Here is a 19,683-nt window from a genome sequence, read left to right as displayed (position 1 = left end):
TTAATTTCCCTCTAGAATGTGAACACCCCTACCTCCAAGGCTCCAAACAAGTAACCATATTCATTTAATTTCCCTCTAGAATGTGAAGAGAAAATAATTTTCACGAAAATTGTTTCTATTGTAGTTATTTTGGATTTATTTCTAGGAAAATTATTTTCACGGATTCGGATACGGATTCGGATACACGGATACGGATTCGGATATACGGATACGGATATTCAGGATATTCGGATATGGATCCGGATTCGGATATTCGGATACGGATTCGGATATTCGGATCCAGATCCGGATATTCGGGATAAACAGATGTACTTCTCGGATTCGGATGTTAAACGGATCGGATGTACCATTTACCAGATTCGTATCCGCTAAGAGCCGGATATCTCATAAACGGATTCGGATAATATCCGCTTCAAACGGATTCGGATAATATTCGCTTTAAACGGATTCGGTTGTGGACGGTAATCGGATTTTCGAATGTCCATTTACAGGCCTACCTGTCCCTTTCACAAGTTTGAAATTGAAGGGGTCCATCTCACTATTTCATATATTTTGTGGTACCTTTTGACCAAAGGTCCAAAAAAATAGAGTAGGTATCATTTTGGGATTTCCAAAGCCATTAATTATCAAATGCATTGATCCTGTGGGAGGGATCTCCCATGGGACATGGACTGTCCGGGTCACATGGTACGGCCCATCAAATCAACAGTCCTAATCACCAAACTCGTGTCATATATGCTGTTCATGTATTATTGTGAGTCAGGGCAACAGGCCCTTGCTATTGGTTGGTAATGGCACTCCTCTATTTTATACATGGGATTCCTACACGAGCTCTTTAAAACGTTGCAAAGAATGAGGGACGAGAAACCTTCCCTAACAAAAATGCATTCACTGGATTGCATTCTTTTGCTTTATATTGGACTTGTTACTGCAACTATATTATCTCTCTGCTCTTCCGTTACTTTTCCTACTTATGTTCACTCATGGAAAATTATAAAAGATATGCCCTTCTGCATCAAATTGCATTATGAGAACTCCGAATATTTTGGGTCAATATTTAGTTTGAAGTGCCTATGAACAACGATCCCAGCCACAGCATGAAAATATGTCATATAGAAATTCACAAAAGTAAAGTCTGAATATGAAATTCACTAATTAGAATTGGAGATGAATTCCTTTATTTCCATCATATTTTGTTCACTGGAGTTTACTCCTCATCTCAAATAATTGGAATGATTGATTGTCATCTCATAAAATTTTCTTCTTCTTTTTTTAATTTATTATGTAGCTAAATCATGAATGTTGAATTTGCTGCTCTATTCACATGTTTTGTGAATTTTCAAGTGTTCTTCCCTCCTAATTCTTTTAACGAATGAAATCCCACTTTTTAATTATTATTTTTAATTGATCATTTTATGACTTTATTTTTTTCGCTCCCGTGCATCGCACGGGTTGTCCCTTTAGTGATTATATATTTTCATTTCCAACGCACCTCAACAAGGGAGCTCGTTAGCAACCGAACCGAACCGGAAAAAATAGTATATGCATGCGATTATGCGTGATTTAAAATCCGTCAAAAACCAAAAAAGTGGGAGTGTTAATATCATTCTTGAAGACACAAATTTGTTAAATTGTTAATATTTAATTCAAAACAAGGGGCAGCTGATATCATTATATGATCTCTTAATTTAGATTTTTTAAAGACAAAAGAATTAAAGAAAGGAAAGAACTAAGAAACCCTAGTTTCTTACTTTCTTCATTTACTTTGTAAAGTTGCAATCCCTCTCACGCCTCACTGCTTCAGCGCCTCACTCGTCCATCAGATCGGCAAATCCGGCTGTCAACACGAAGAAGCCCAAAGGTACAGCCTTTTTTTTCACTTGGGACGTATCCCTGATTCCCTTCAACCTTGCTACTGTCCGTCTTCTTCCATAAGACAGCCATTTTGTTTTACTTGATATTCACACCCACACTTAGTTCCCTTCAAACTTGCTACTGTTTGTCTTCTTTCCTTAAACCTTGCTATTTAATGTTAACTCAATTTTTTTTAAACCAAATGGTTAATTCCAACAGGTAGGTGTCAATATCAGTAGCCTTTAATAGGATTAAGTGTTAGTGTGACTCTATTTCAGATTCACTTGGTTTAAAAACCCACTCATTTTTTTAACTGTTGCAAACCTAGAACCGAACCGAACCGAACCGAACCGATTAAATTCGGTTCTGGTTCAGTTCGGTTCCAGGACCAATCGGTTCAGCTCTGGTTCCAGCAGTTGGGAACCGACATTAGGTGGCTCGGTTATGGTTTTACCATGTTCAGCCCTCCCCACTGTTGGATAAAATCCCCCCTTAACGTTTTCGTTAGTTTCAAAGGTATATAAATGGGGGATTTTATTCATTTAGGGGGGGAATATCCCTGCCCAAAATTGGCATCTATTATTTTCTCTCTTCTTACATCATCGTGGTATATAAATGTGTAACAGAAGATGTTCATATCCTGAGATCTGAATAGTCCTATCATCACCATGGAAGCATCCTCTTTTTCCTCCGAGGACTTTCATCTCCATGAAGAAGACGAAGGAATAAGCAAAGAATTCAAGGAACTAATCTCCTCCTTCCCAAAAACTAAAGGGTGGTACCAATTTTACTACTACCAATACCAAGGCTTCTGGTATCCTCCAAGGCATTTACAAGCAGCAATGGCTTGCAATAAACACTTAGAAGCTCATAACAGCGATGTATTTGTGATCTCCACACCGAAATCTGGCACAGTTTGGTTGAAGGCCCTCACTTTTGCTATTGTGAACCGGACTCGTTACTCTCTCACTCACCACCCTTTGCTCAACACCAACCCCCATGACCTCGTCCCTTTCTTGGAGATTCAGGTCTATGCAGATGACAAGGTTCCTGATCTAACAAACATTCCCTCCCCAGGGCTCTTCGCAACTCACTTACCTCACTCCTCTCTACCAAAATCGGTCATTGAATCGAATTCTCGGATTGTTTATTTGTTTAGGAATCCTAGAGATACCTTTGTTTCCTTGTGGCATTTCATAAACAGGTTGAGAGCCGAGATGTTTCAACAACCACCTCTTTCTCTATTGGAGGCCTTTGAGATGTTTTGCAATGGAGTCTCATCGTTTGTTCCCTTTTGGGATCATGTATTGGGGTACTGGAAGGAGAGCTTGGCAAGGCCTGAAAGGATCTTGTTCTTAAAGTACGAGGAAATCAAACAAGAACCCATGTTTTATTTGAAGAGGTTGGCCAAGTTCTTGGGGTGTCCTTTCACTTTGGAGGAAGAAAGAGAAGGGGTGGTAGAGGAAATATTGAAGCTATGCAGTTTTAAGAAATTGAGCGATCTAGAAGTTCACAAGACAGGGAAAGCCTTTATAAACGTTGAGAATAATTTGTTCTTTAGGAGGGGGGGAAGTGGGTGATTGGGCCAATAATCTCACACTTTCAATGATAGAACGTTTAAATCATGTCACAGACCAGAAGTTGCACGGTTCTGGTCTCACTTTCCAAGTATCACTCGAGAATTGAACCTACCATGCAGTATTTAGGTTGTACAATTTCTTTTGGTTTTCCCTTGTGTTTTCATCCTTCTTCCATTTCCCACTTTTACTTACCATGTCCCAGTTTGTTTTGCAATAAATGTCCCTGAATGTAGAATTAATTACACTATGAGGATTGATAAAATGAAGGGTGCGCTTAACAAAAGCCATATACAAGGGCGCCCCATTGGTTAAATTCCACAAAGAGCATTTATTGTTCCTTTATCTTTAGGGGAAAATTTTCCATGTGACGTCGGAAAAATAGGGAAATGTCCGATTGAAGTCACTCAATTTCAACATGTCCATTTGGTGTCAACGCCCATTTCCCGCCTGAAAAATGGACAAAAATGCCCCTTTGTTTATTTGTGTTGGAATCCAAGAGATACCTTTGTTTCCTTGTGGCATTTCATGAACAGGTTGAGAGCCGAGGTGTTTCAACAACCTCCTCTTCCTCTACTGGAGGCCTTTGAGATGTTTTGCAATGGAGTCTCATGGTCCCTTTTGGGATCATGTATTGGGGTACTGGAAGGAGAGCGCCTGAGAGGATATTGTTCTTAAAGTACAAGGAAATCAAACAAGACCCTGTATTTTATTTGAAGAGGTTGGCCAAGTTTTTGGGGTGTCCTTTCCCTTTGGAGGAAGAAAGAGATTGGGGTGGTGGAGGAAATATCAAAGCTATGCAGTTTTAAGAATTTGAGCAATCTAGAAGTTAACAAGATAGGAAAAACGTTTAAGAATGTTGAGAATGATATGGTCTTTAGGAGAGGGGAGGTGGGTGATTGGGCCAATCATCTCACACCTTCAATGATGCAGCATTTAGATAATGTCACAGAACAGAAGGTGGACGGTTCTGGTCTCACCTTCCGAGTATCATCTGAGAATTGAGCCTACCAGAATTTAGGACGTTCAATTTCTTTTGATTTTCCCTGGTGGTTTCTTTTCTTTTCTAATTTTCCACTCTTACTCAGTTCCTACTTGGATGTTGATGAGGCTGTATCTTGTTCTGTTTGTTTGTTTGTTTTGTAATAAATCTCGCTGAATGTAGAATTGAGTTTTCATTTCATTATATCTTGTCCACTGATTATGATTTAATTATAATGCTCTATTTTAAGAGTTTTTATAAGGTGGCTGACCGTGAAAATCACAAGGTTAGGCTGTTAAATTCCTGCCCCTTGATTTTTCATGTAAGTGGGAAGTCAAAAAAGGTGGTCCGACCAGGATGAAAAGTCAAGGGGCAGGGTTTTGACACCCTCCGTTGTGATTTTCACAGTCAGCCACCATATAAATTCTCCTATTTTAAATAGTGTTGGGCACTTCTAACATAGTGATCTCCTAGCTGAGGCGGCCACTTTATCTTGGGAGTTAATGCCTTTGAAGCAGGTGGTTGGTCCTGCCTCTTATCTAATGCTAGGTGAGGGTACTTATGTTTCCTATAATGTAGATGGTTGGTTCTGCAACAAAAAATTTTATACACGTCTGAGCATTGACCCACACCCAAAACTTATATACACGTCTGAGCATTGACTCACACCATATCAATACAAATCAGGACAGTCTCCTAACTCTAAACACCCCAAACAGCTAGGACAGACTCCTAACTTTAGGGGAAGATCTTTTTGAAAAGATTTTGAAGAAGCTTTGTATTTTTGGAGGGTTTGAAATGTTTATTTTTAAAGGTTTGGCTGGACCTGGGATGTGGATCCCAAGCTGCACTACGTACCCAGTGGAAAGGGATCAAGCCAACGTAGTTCGGAATAGATTCTCCTAACTACTCTGAATGACTCAAGATTTTTGAGATTTTTAGTTTTTAGATGTTTTTTTGAATTTTTAATTGTTTTTTGACACAAGAGGACAGCATCCTATCATCATAAGGGTAGGACAGACTCTTGAAAATCCCGCAAAGGTTGGACAGCATCCTATGCTTTGCGGGGGAAAAGAACAGAATCACAGCTCTGCAAAGGTTGGAGAGCATCCTATACCTTGCAAGGAACTGGATAAAATCATATGACTTGATAAGAGGTTGGACGGAAATCTAACCCCTATAATGATAGGACTAACTTCTGAAAGAATGACTCTCTGACTAAGGATAGACTCTTACGCTAAAAGACTGGTTTTGAAACTAGTAACTCTGAGAGGGAGGTGTTAATGAGACAAGACATGTCTCTTAGAAAAAAATGAGACAAGACATGTCTCTTAGAAAAAAAATGAGACAAAGAAGGGTGTTAGTGAGGCTGGGCAAGTCTTCTAGAAGAGAGAACACTATGACCAAAGAGATAAAGCTTGTCTCCAAAAGGTTATGACTTTCTGCTGAGACATAGCTTGTCTCCCTAAAAGGGTGATAGCCACTCAAATAAATGAGACACGGCCTGTCTCCTAAGAAGGCTCTAGATAGCTCCTTCATTGCCCTTGCAATGAATGGGGACCTGAGATTTAAGGAATGCACATCTAAAAAGACTAGGCAAGTCTTTTTAAAACAAAAGAGAGGAGTGCTACTTAGACTGAGCAAGTCCCCTAATGATGGGCTTGGGTTAACGCCTTCATCGCCCTTCATCGCCCTCTAATATTCATGGCTCTTGTCTAAAAGACTGAGTTAGTCTTATAACAGAAGAGGGGAACACTATATAGACTATGCAAGTCCCCTAAGGATATATCTGCTGTCTATAAACAAGACCGTAAGAGAGATATGATACCTCCATGATAAGACTGCATAATTATCAAAACACGACCAAAGTAAAATAATTTCCTATCGAAAATAATGACAATCTAAAATTGTATCTATTGAAATATGACCAAATTAATATCATTCTTTGATCAAATAAAATAAGCAATAAAACTTCTTCTGTTCAAGTAAATCACTATTTTAAACATATACAAAGCTAAACAAGAAAAATTATTTATATCTAGACTATGAAAGTCAACTGTTCTATTTGGCATTCTGTGCTTGAATATTTAATAACCTGTGCAAACCATTCTTTTATAAAGCAAGATTCTATAATCCCAATAACTAAGTTTTCTGAACTTTACACTTCCATTACATTGGTTATACGATGAGGTAAAGACAATTTAATAAATGATCAAACTTAATGAAATGATTTTTAGCTCAAACAATTTTCCAATCCAACGAATGTATGAAGCATCTTAGCAATGATATACTCGAATATATACTGTTAATTCAAAGTTCTGTTGTGTCACTCCCAAATAGTTAAACAACCATACGTATATTTCTAAACATATGGAGCACTATCAGTTTATCAATTATCCAAATTTAGTTTATCCAGCTACAATAATCCAAGAGTAATAATTCATCGGAAAAAAACATGTAATTGCATATCTTGACTGGATGAGAAATTACACAAACAATTTTTAATATGCAAATTTAAGCTCAAGAACAGTCATAACACATATATTTTCAATGATAAGGATCAGTTTTATCATCTGAATAAGATCAAATAAGTATAACTTGTACGGCCGATAATAGTATAGCTGTAGGAACTGATACATAAATTCATATGTGAATTAGTGTGTGAACTACTGTGTAAACTGATGCATAAATTGATGCATTAACTGGTGTGTGAATTGGTGTGTACACTAATGAATAAACTGGTATGTAAACTTATACTATCGATAGAACATTCTCATGATGTATTAATCTTTGGGCATCTGAACTTATACTATGGACAAGACAGTTGTCAAAGCCAACAAGATATGTTAAAATGAAATTTAAACCCTTCTTCAATTCAGTGATAGCATTAGCACATGTATTCTACTTCAACCCTAAAATCACATTCATCTAAATTGACTAGATTACAAAGATCTCTATGTATAAAAAGAAAAACTGAAACTAAAACCAAATAGAATGCCCAGACCTTGTCAAGATATCCAGAATGAAGATCTGAAAAACTAGCTTTAGCATAAGACATAGACATACAAACTTAAGACATCCTTATGATTTTTTATTAACATATACTGGATCAAGAATCAAGACACAACCAACACAAGGCCAAATTACAGTTATAAGTCAAAGATACTTACTGCTATGCTTATAAATTGTAAAATTTTTGCAGGATAGCCAATAATGGGCAGCAAGCAATGGACAACAGTTATATGCTTATGAACCGAACCAAATTACAGTTACTGGGCATATAACTTACAGGGCAGCAACCATGAGCAGTAGTAATAATAGATAGCAAATAATGTACAGCTGAATGGAAGGTTCCACTTCCAACCAAATTTTTAGAATTCCCTCCAACACAGTAAGTCCCAGAGTAATCCAGCTTAGCAGGTCACGAACTACCTTCCTTGTGAATAAGCTATAAGGATCGACTCTAATGTTAACTGACAGATATGCGAGCTTCTTTTCCTTTCTTCTCTTATAAAAAAAATATTTTTAACCAAAGATTTTTGTTGCCATACCCAAATCAGCTAAAATGAATATGTTGGACTAAACTGCGGGCTGAATTAATGTAAAACATGAACCGAATTGATGCAAAACAAGGGCTGTTTTGTGCCAAAAAAGGTTTTAAACTATGCTAAAACAGGAGCTGTTTTTGTGCTAAAACCGGGGCTGAATTGTCAAAGGCATGGGGCTGTTATCATCAAAGGATGTGAGGGCTGCAAATATTATACAAGGTATATGGGGGATGATTTTGTAACAGACAAAAATAAAATAACATAAGCTGGACCGCAAATAAATGAATTGGTTTACACATAACATTACTGAAATTTGCGCAGCCTTTAGCACTACATGTGAAATAGAAGACTGACTTTGTGCCTTGTCTAAAAAAAAAAATAAATTAAGAGAAGCAATGACCTATACACCCGTTAATACAAACAATTAATGGAGCACTAAACTCTACATTTATTGACGCAAGCAACTAAGAGATAGACTGAATTAAATACTTGTAAGCCAAAATTTCATTGGAAACCAACGGATACTTCTTCCAATACAAGACAAATGCCTTCAAACATTAAAGTCAAAATTTGCAAATGGTCTAAACCAAGGGATTTCGTACTGAACTGTTAACGGGATATGAATGTCAAACAGAAATAATGCCTTAATTGCTGCTATCATATCAAAAATGAAGTGCCATATTCTAGTGTCAGAAACACATTCAAGTATTTAATTAGAAAGGCATTCATGGATTACAAGGTAAAGTAACTGGAACCAACAAGTCATCTTAATCGTAACACATTTAAGCACATACCAAGTCAAAATCCAAAGGAAACCTACTATTCTAATACTGTTCAGAGATCCAAACCATTCCAACTGGAATATTCTAATAAAAAAAACACATTAGAATAATTGAGACTTAAGAACACATTAAAATTTTCTAATATAAAAATAATACAGATCAACCATAAAAAAAAATCAGTTTATAGAAATAAAACATATCTTATGGCTAGGTTAGAGGTTCTGCCTTCTGAAATATTGATGAATGGAACTTTGTGTAACACGTAGTGTTAAATGTGATGATGAAAACTGATTTTAGATAATTTGTAGTGTTATAAATAAAGTGAAGAACCAACTTTGGGCAACTTGAATTAATGAAAGCTACAGGGGAGGTAGAAGAAGGTGATGATGGAGGTGGAATTTAGAAATGGAAATGGAAATAAGATTTTGGGTGAAAATGATGGTCTATATGGCTGAGATTATTCAGAAGAAGATGGCTGATACAATGGTCTATATAATAGAAGAAGATGAAGAGGGATTTCAATGTGGTTGCCAAGACAAAACTATAAGGGCTGCCATTATTAAAAAAAAAATGAATGTGAAGGGCTTTCAAAATCAAGAATACAAGGGCTGCTCTAGTCAAAGTGAAAAAGGGGCTTGTGTTCATGTAAACATTTTATTGCCAGACCACTTACACATAAAGCACATGATTTTGAGCCATTATAAATACCACCAGCCTAATAATAATAAGAAAGCCTGTTGACATCAAATCAGATAAATGTTTCTAAGGAATAATAAATAATAATAAAAATTACTTTGTATTGATATATGTTTCCCAACTAAATTGAGTTATATTAATTTCCTTACCGAACAAAGGTCTTCTCTTGTTCCTTTTCCTTTTTTAGTATTGACACAAAACCATGAATTTAGGTAAAACTAGACTAGAAAGCATATATATATATATATATATATATATATATAAAATGTAACATAATTTACATTCTACCAGTATGTCACATGAACTCTAAGAAAAATTAATAAATTGCAATTAATTCTCAGAATATAACTTAAATTGAAAACCCAAAAAAAAAATTAATAAAAAAAATGAGATGAAATCAAGATCACAAACACCAGAGATAACAATTCCTACTAATTACACTATTCATCTAAGCACTTCAACAAAATTGAGCTCAATTTAAAGCAAAATAACAATCACAAAACATCTAATCTCTATTATATACCAGATAAATAAATAAAATTCTTAAGGTTAAGGAGAAAACTTACCTGAAGTATCGTATGAAATGGAATCCGAGTCAATTCGATGAGAGTCTTATTTTTGATGAATCTTCTTTCCTGATCAGAATCAACTTCTGATTCTCCCAGGTCAAAACAATAATCGCAGATCACCTTCTGCTGAAATTCCTTGCCAAAGAACTCTTGGATCTAAGGTGTTATAGCAAGGATCGAGAATTCTAAGCTCAGATCTGATTTTTTCTTTTACTTTTATACAGATCTAAGGTTTCAACTCAGTTAACAAGTTAGTTTCAGGGTTTTAAAGGATAGATCTACGATTTTCCCCAAACAGAAACTCGAATTTAGCGCTTGAGCAAAGAACTAGGGTTTCTAGGAAATGAAGAAATGAAATTAGAAAAACAAAGATTAACAGAGAAATAAAAGGGAAACACTGGCTGGAGTATCGCCGGAGGTCAATCAGAGCTTGCAATCATAGCTTGTTCTTGCCGGAGGAGGTGAACGGAAGAGGTAAGAAAGGGGTTTTGGATATGAAAAATTGCAGATCTGAAGGTTTCACAGCTTGGCCAGATCTCGAGCTCACTGGAGAAGAATAATTGGCTGATCGGAGCTTTGCCGGAGACAGATGATCGGAACAAGCTCTCTCTCTCTTTCTGGAAAATGAGATCTCTCTCTGTAGCTGGAAAATGATTCACTGGAAGCCGGCCGGAGTATTGCCGGATCCTAGCCGAATTTAACAAGAGAGATGATCGGAAAATGGAGAATTTCGATCGGAAAATCTCTCTCTTTTCTCAGATCTGCTTTCTCTCTTTTCTCTCCCTTTCTCTCTCTAAAAGGAAAACGAGAATTTTTTTTTTCTAAATGAGATTAAGTCGGCATTTATAGAAAATTTTGGTGATGATATTAGCACTACCACTTTTTATAAGCTCACGGTTGCGCGAACTTCTGATGATCGTGCAGAGAAATCTTGTCTTATTCAATCCATGCTCTGCACCATCCAGGATAAATCACCCCCCCTTCTGCGGTTTACGCTATGGTCTTCTCGAGGTTCGTTCGCTAGGCAAACACACTCCGATTTTGACGAAATTTTATAGGGACCTAGCTGGGACCCTAACCTACCTTGGGGCGAAATTTGGGATCCTATAGCATTGGTTTGATAGGGTTTTGCTCAAACACGAGAGGTTCAGGGTACGGTCAAAATGGGGTGTCTACATCCGGTTACACGATTGGGATTACTTGTAAGCCGAAACAGGAAACCTCTCTGTTATTCTTTGCTTTTTCTTTGTGCGTGTGTATGTGTGTGTGTGTGTGTGGGGGGGGGGGGGGACGAGGGGGAGAGGGTACAGGAGCATACTTGGGTAGAGTTACCACTCTATATTGGCACCATCTTTTTTTCATTCAATAATTTAAGAAGGAAATTATATGACTGATTAATTTCGAGGGAAATTATATTTTTTGGACTCATGCAAGGTAATGAGCCCTAGTGGTGCAACTTGGGTCGGATCGAGTAGGATTCAACTTACAAATAATTTAAAGTTGTATGAGGTGTATTTATCAAAAATTGGGGCCTGGTGTATTAGGTGTATAGTTTGTTAAATTTAAGGGGGGGTGTATTTATCATAATGGGTTAAAGTCGCTAATGTTGAAGGTTCTTTTATCAGTCGTAGAACACATGTTTAGTTTTTTTTGGGTAAAAACGGGCAACTTGTTACGAACCTAAATTGGTTCGTAACAGATTTGATCTTCTCAGAGGGAAGATCAGCCTCTTGACCCACTTCGAGGGAAGGGTCATTCCTCCTTTTGTGAAAACACAAATTCTAGGATAAATTATGCGTGCATATTTTATTATGAACCACTTTAAATACAAGAAAAGAGCCACAAAACAGCCACAATTCACATCCCTATAAAATCTCAACTATCTCTTATCACTAGATCGACTCCTACTCTTTTCCTAGACTAAGCTACCAATACCAAATAAACATAAAGACTCCAAACACTCCTAAAACTAAGCCATGTCACTATGCATATATGCACGTATCACAAATGATCAGACTTTTATTTGAGTGATATCCTTTGGATGTTTATCTTGGTGAAAATGGGGATCACGTCCTAATAATCAATACAATTTTTGCCAATTTTCTTATTTTTTCCCGAAAATATTGGAAGGGAAATAGAAAATGGGCAAAAGTGGAGGTGGGGGTAAATTTGCCTTTTTAAATTTTATTAACGGAGTAGATTAACGTAGGTTAATTTTACGGGCTTTTAGCAATTCTTTTGCAAAAGTAGGACTGTTAAGATAATATGCTTTTCTTAGGGATTTTTATGCTATTATTTTGTCAAGTAGGGACTAATCAGCAAAAATCCCTTAAATAGAAATAATTAATGGCTGACTGAATGTGAAGAGGGGGTCATGGGATTTGGGCCACTGACGGGCCCAAGTCCCAAGGCCCTATGCCCCACTCTATTGGTGGGCCAAGGCTCTTGGATCCTAATTATATTCTAATTAGTTCCTCTTTTTTTTTGAATGAATGCAAAATGGTTGATGGGCTAAGGCTCTTCTAATTAGTTTGTAATTTTAACTAATTAACTAATAAGAGCTAAGTGGAAGGATTACCCCTATAGTGTGGTTGATGCAGCCATTTGGGTGCGACGGCATCCTCTCCAGGTGGTTCGAGCTTCCCAACAGTCTAACACCTTGATCAGTGCGAGTCTAGGCCTCCCAATGTGGACCCACCAAGGAAGATCGGCAAAAATAATTCCTAGATCTCAAACTTGATGGGGTCACAAAGAGTGTGCCAGGAAAAGCTCTTCTCGATCAGGTGGGGCCCCTATGGGAAGCCTAGCTCCTCTATTGGGATTTTCACTTGTGGGACCTCTCTATGAGGGCTCTTCCTGTTGGGGTACTCCCTAAATTCTTCTTAAGTGTCTTCCATTTTCAGGAGGATTGAACACGTAGGCCGATGCGGACAAGACAGTCAATCACATTGAGTTGTAGATTGACATAGTTAACCTTCAGTGCACTTATAATATAAAGTCAGAGTTGAAGCTGAGCGTTCACCTTACTCTTGGTCGAACGATGTCCAGTCCATGTATGTGGTTGCTTGTATTGCCTTCAAGAGACCGGGAGTGAGCATGCAGAAGCTCCGGTGAATTTTTTGGAAGAAAGTGTTTTGATCATAAAAATAGGTATGATTGCTCCATCGACAAAGACCTCAAAACTTTAGTTTTGGAGCTATGCGTAGGCCTGAAATTTGTTTCCATTCCAGGAGTGTATATGAAGTTTAATGCTTCCAAAAATAGTGTTTTAATCATCGGATTCGCGGTTGCAGTCTCTCATCAGCTAAGCAAAGCAAAATAAAATGCCTACAGAAACGCCTTTACCACGATTTAGGAGAGAATCTCCTACGCAAAATATGAACAACATTCAACTACACATGTTAATGGAGTCAAGAAATAAGAAACGTAAAAAAAATGCACCAGACTCCTAATGAAGAGGAAACTTGCTATTACTACTATCGTGTAATTGTTGGCTAATTACTGAATTAAAAAATCCATATACTTAAAGGGTGTGTTTGAATTGCCGGAATCTAGAATCAGTACCGGTATCCGGTTTCAATGCTACTTACTGAATTAAAAAAAATCATATACTTAAAGGGTGCGTTTGGATTGCCGGGATCAGGAATCGGTACCAGTATTAAATTTCAATTTAGGTGATTCCAGCATTTGGTTTCGTTTACAAAATGGAATGGGAAATGATAATTCCGATTGGTTAAAAAACAAGGGAATATTTGGCACTTTTTGTTTCCCGCCCAAGAGGGTGGTATTTAGATTCCTGGAATGGAGATGAAAAAACAACGTTGAATTTCCTCCCAACGGCACTTGACCAATTCCATGTGAAAATGACTAAAATGCCCCCATACAATAAAAAATATCTAAATATGCCAATTAGGTTAAAATGACCAGAATACCACTCCGTCATGAAATATGCCCGAAATACCCATATATCGAGTGAAAATGACCAAAATACCTCTAAGTCGTGGAAAATTACTAAAATACACTTAAGACATAAAAATGGTCAAAATACTCTCATAGAGGGTAAAATGACTAGAGTAGCCCCGTGTCATGGAAAATAATTGAAATGCCTCTGTATCGAGTAAAAGTGACCAAAATACCACATAGTAATAAATAAAATTGCTCCATGTTATAAAATTGATCAAAATACCCCATATCGTATAAAAATGACCCGAAGACTCCTGGGTCATGAAAAATGACCAAGATACCCCTACTAGTGGAAAATGACTAAAATACCCCGACATAAAAATGATCCAGATACCATGCATTAGGTAAATATGATCAGAATAACCTTGAGTCATGGAAACTGACAAAAATACTCTTGAGTCATGGAAAATGACTAAAATACCCCTATGACATAAATATGATCAAACTACCACCTATCGGGTAAAAATGACAAGAATACCATGGGTCGTGGAAAATGACTAAAATAACACTATGATATAAAATAATCAAAATACCTCATATCAGGTAAAAATGACCAACATACCACTAGTCATGAAAAATAACTAAAATACTCCCCATGACATAAAAATGATCAAAATACCACATATCGAGTAAAAACGACCAGACTGCCATTGTTATGGAAAATAACTTAAATACTCCTATATTAGGTTAAAATTAGAAAAATACCTTTGAGTCGTGAAAAAATGACTAAAATACCCTCATGTTATGAAATGATCAATATACACCATATCAGGTAAAAATCACCATAATACCATTAAGTCATGAAAAATTACCAAAATACCCCTAATTATGAAAAATGACTAAAATACTCCAATGACATAAAAAATTATCAAAATATTTATTAAAAATTTGATTCGATTCCGATGTTGGAGTGAATGGTACCAAACGCTAGAATCAGAATCATGATTGATTCGCAGTACTTACACAAACACTAGAATTGGAATCATTATTCCGTTTACAAGGGGGGATTGGAATTTGATTGGAATGTGAATCCGATACTCATTCACAATTCCCGCAATCCAAACCAACCCAAAGTATAATAAATTAACTACAATAACCTACGTGCTAATATGATAAGAAAGAAATGCCGAAATAAGACTTCTTAATAATAAGGGTTAACTCGGCATAAAGTCACGGGTTTGCTCCCTGTTGATGAGTGTTCGAATCCCGCCCCCGACTTACCTGATACACGTGGTGAGTGGGTCCTTGCGTGCATTCGTAGGGACTAGTCGTACTTCCGAAGGGGGTGGGGACATCCTACGTCATCAAAAAAAAAACTTGTCAGCGCTTCACCTGAAAAAGGCACTAGACTCCTATTGAAGAGGAAACCTGACGTTACTACTACCGTGTGGTTGTTGACTACAAATTGATTTAGAAAATTCACCTACCTATTGTATAAAAAAATTAACTGCAAGTTCCTACGTGCTAATATAATAAGAATGAAATTCCTAAATAAAGGACTTCCAAATAATTAATAAGAGGTAACTTGTGAAACCACTTAGTATGAGGTAACTTGTTAAAGCACTCGTGATTCCTAACTTCTTAATATTAATAAGCCAATGTAAGCAATCAAGACTTCAAGTGAATGCCATGCACAAATTATATCATCAAGAATGCATCTGGCGTGCCCGTTTGGGCGATCCATCAATGTGTACTCTACGCTTGTGTGTGCTGATATCCTGATATCTTAAGAGCATCAAAGATGTATATATGTTTAAGTGGAACTTATAGATGTATCAAAGATGTTCATATCCTGAGATCTTAAGAGCCCTATCTTCGCCATCCATGGCGGCATCCCCATTTTTCTCCGAGGACTTTCATCTCCATGAAGAAGATGAAGGAATAAGCAAAGAATTCAAGGAACTAATCTCCGCCTTCCAAAAAACGAAAGCGTGGTACCAATTTTTCTACCATTACCAAGGCTTCTGGTATCCTCCAGGGTACTTACAAGCAACAATTGCTTGCAATAAACACTTTGGAGCTCGTGACAGCGACATACTTGTGATCTCCACACCAAAATCTGGATCTGTTTGGTTAAAGGCCCTCACTTTCGCTATTGTGAACCGGACTCGTTACTCTCTCACTCACCACCCTTTGCTCAACACCAACCCCCATGAACTCGTCCCTTTCTTGGAGATTCAGGTCTATGCAGATGACAAGGTTCCTGATCTAACAAACATTCCCTCCCCAAGGCTCTTCGCAACTCACATCCCTTACATGTCCCTACCAGAATCGGTCATTAAATCAAATTGTCGGATTGTTTATTTGTGTAGGAATCCAGGAGATACCTTTGTTTCCTTGTGGCATTTCATGAACAGGTTGAGAGCCGAGAAGTTTCAACAACCACCTCTTTCTCTACTGGAGGCCTTTGAGATGTTTTACAATGGAGTCTCACCTTTTGGTCCCTTTTGGGATCATGTATTGGGGTATTGGAAGGAGAGCTTGGCAAGGCCTGAAAGGATCTTGTTCTTAAAGTACGAGGAAATCAAACAAGAACCCATTTTTTGTTTGAAGAGGTTGGCCAAGTTCTTGGGCTGTCCCTTCTCTTTGGAGGAAGAAAGAGAAGGGGTGGTAGAGGAAATATTGAAGCTATGCAGTTTTAAGAAATTGAGCGATCTAGAAGTTAACAAGACAGGGAAAACCATTATAAACATTGACAATAATATGTTCTTTAGGAGAGGGGAAGTGGGTGATTGGGCCAATAATCTCACACTTTCAATGATAGAACGTTTAAATCATGTCACGGACCAGAAGTTGCACGGTTCTGGTCTAACTTTCCAAGTATCACTCGAGAATTGAACCTACCATGCAGCTTTTACAGTTTCTTTTGGTTTTCCCTTGTGTTTTCATCCTTCTTCCATTTCCCACTCTTACTTAGCATGTCCCAGTTTGTTTTGCAATAAATGTCCCTGAATGTAGAATTAATTACACTACAAGGATTGAAAAGATGAAGGGTGCCCTTACAAAAAGCCATCTGCATGTACAAGGGCGCCCCCATTGGTCAAATTCCACAAAGTGCATTTATAGTTCCTTTATCTTTACTTTTGTACTAGTTAGAGACCCGTGTGATGCACGGGGCAAGGAAGAAAAGTGATTAAAAAATGCATTGAACCCTTCTTCTTTTTTTTAAAGAAGAAATACGAAACTTTAATTTAGTGCAACCTAAGAGAAAATGATAGATTCTAAAGAGAAATGGATCCTAATGGAAGAAAATAATCATTAAGGGTTGTGTTTAAGATACATTTAAGAAATTACACTATGTTTGATTTAAAATAGTAGTAACTTGTTATACAGAAATATTTATGCAGAAACTAAAATATATAGTACAAAAGATTTACTGTCCATAGGTATTCACTTTATATTAGTTTTTTTTTAGATATATACATTAGTTTAAATTAAAATTTATAATAAAAAAACTAAAATGAATTAAATATTATAATAAATATAAATTTTATTATAATATAAACTCTTATAAATTTTATAATAAGAGTTGTCGGGAGTTGAATGCGATGAATAGGTTTGGAAGTAATTTAGATCTAAAAACATTGATCAGAAAATAATGCTCTATAAGAGGAAAAGAATTTAACCAAAAACTAAATGATAAAAATACAAAGGAAAATAATTAGGACAAAACATTAAAAGAATTAGGTCCTTCAATCAAAAGATTTATTCTAACTGTAATCTATTTAAATAGTTAAATAGATTTAACTGTAATCTATTTAAATAGTTAAATAGATTTAACTATTTTATAGTTAAATTGGATGGTTCTATATGATGACCTTGGTTAAATCTTTTCACTCTATAGATTTGTAACTCATAACAAAACAGGGATTCAAAAAATTAACAATTCCCATATGCTGTAGTTCCATCACAAGAGATATGCATTCTGCACAGATGAGTAATGAAATAATAAACACAACAACAGAATTCATTTCCTATACCTTGAGATGAAAAAATTCCATTAACTGATGTCAGCCTTTCATGCAGATACATACAGAAAGAATGTTAAAAAAAAGTGACCTTATCCGTTGAATGCCCTAAAAACTACCCCCTACATCAGCAGGAGTCTGCCAAAGCAAATAAAATAAAATAAAATAAAATGGTCCCAATCCCTGATGATATGTCTAAGAATTTCTCCATTACTACCTGCTCTAGATACCTAGAAATAGTTGATGTTTTCTTTCAGTAGAAACCTTGAAAACTAAAACTGTAGCCCAGAAACTCTGAAACATGAAGGGAAAAAGAAGATGGGGATAGAGAGAATTAGTGCAGGATCCGACAATACCCATTGTTGTGCGCAAGTCCTTGAAGAGAGGGAGAAGTTTCTTCCCTAGATCTGCAAAATCTCTGATGGGGGAGAGTTGGAATGCTTTTCTCTATGAAGATCAAGGGGAAATTACAGGTTAGATGCTACTGTAAAATGCGTAAGAAGGAAACCATAAAAAGAGAAGATGAGACGATAGAAAAGGAGAACGGGATATTGGGGAGAGAGACCATACCATGCCATGGTCTTCTTTTCTTGGGGAGAGAGTTTGGGTGAGATAAGACGAATATCTCTTGGAAAGATACGAACAGATCTTTCGGAAAGAAATTGGAAGAGACCTAGATTTACGTTTTCCAATTTGGAAAGAATAGAAATAGGGCGGCTGATTTTAAGGGATATAGGGCAGTTGGAATAGGAAGGGTTGTGAGATTAAGGTGTGTTGAATTAGGAAGGAATGGAACGTTTGGTAGGTCGCTCTGATAATAGATGCGAATTGAACGGTTTCTAATAAGAAAGGGTTGCGAGTTAAGATGCATAATTACTAATCCTTTATGGGGGTACTTAATAGTGCAGGATTTAAGCCGTTTCAGTATAATATTGAGAATTCAGAATTTTTAAAATTGCGGGATAGAGGAGGGGCTGCCACGTGGCACCACCACAGCATAGAGGATTTATTTATGAAGTTTTATATTGTAATTTATGGAGAAAAATAGTAATTACCGTTATGTGTAGAAAACGTTTTAGAAATCGGAATGCTAATTCGGTATTTAATTTTGGGAAGCTATGGGTGTGACACGTGGCACAACCTCAGCTTCCCACATTCAGCTTTACTAATATAGATAGATAGATTTGGGTGAGATAAGAAGAATATCTCTTGGAAAGATACGAACAAATCTTTCGAAAAGAAATTGGAAGAGACCTAGATTTACATTTTCCAATTTGGAAAGGATAGAAATAGGGCGGCTGATTTTAAGGGATATAGGGCCGTTGGAATAGGAAGGGTTGTGAGGTTAAGGTGTGTTGAATTAGGAAGGAATTGAACGTTTGGTAGGTCACTCTGATAATAAATGCGAATTGAACAGTTTCCTATAAGAAAGGGTTGCGAGATTAAGATGCGTAATTACTAATCCTTTATGGGGTACTTAATAGTGCAGGATTTAAGCCGTTACAGTATAATATTGACAATTCTGAAGGAAACAATGAAGGAAACATTAAAAACAAAACAACGTCCAATAAATGAAACGTATGAATCGACATTATGATATTCAATTTCATCCTCTCCATAAGGGTATCCCAATTTCATCATATCCAAAAAGTGTATCGCCCATTTATCTATTATCCAAAGAACACATTATAAAAATGATGATAAATATACAATATAATTATTGATGCGTATATAAATCTGTTTA

General features: G+C 36.7%; 3 pseudogenes across 1 annotated transcript; all 3 read left to right on the top strand.

The window, feature by feature from the left end:
* Positions 1-1,829: 1,829 nt before the first annotated feature.
* Positions 1,830-3,667, top strand: LOC143853509 (cytosolic sulfotransferase 15 pseudogene; annotated as a pseudogene). Its single transcript, XR_013237152.1, has 2 exons — positions 1,830-1,861; positions 2,481-3,667. The product of XR_013237152.1 is annotated as a cytosolic sulfotransferase 15 pseudogene (transcript).
* Positions 3,668-3,695: 28 nt separating this feature from the next.
* LOC143852316 (cytosolic sulfotransferase 15 pseudogene) lies at positions 3,696-4,436 on the top strand (annotated as a pseudogene).
* Positions 4,437-15,572: 11,136 nt separating this feature from the next.
* Positions 15,573-17,045, top strand: LOC143852993 (cytosolic sulfotransferase 15 pseudogene; annotated as a pseudogene).
* The last annotated feature ends 2,638 nt before the right edge of the window (positions 17,046-19,683 follow it).

Source organism: Tasmannia lanceolata, unplaced genomic scaffold (genome assembly GCF_043159265.1).
Source record: "Tasmannia lanceolata isolate RefF3 unplaced genomic scaffold, GAP_Taslan_0.1 ptg000019l, whole genome shotgun sequence".
Classification (NCBI taxonomy): domain Eukaryota; kingdom Viridiplantae; phylum Streptophyta; class Magnoliopsida; order Canellales; family Winteraceae; genus Tasmannia; species Tasmannia lanceolata.
The sequence above is the reverse complement of the archived record's forward strand: the minus strand, read 5'-3'. Positions and strand labels throughout refer to the sequence as shown.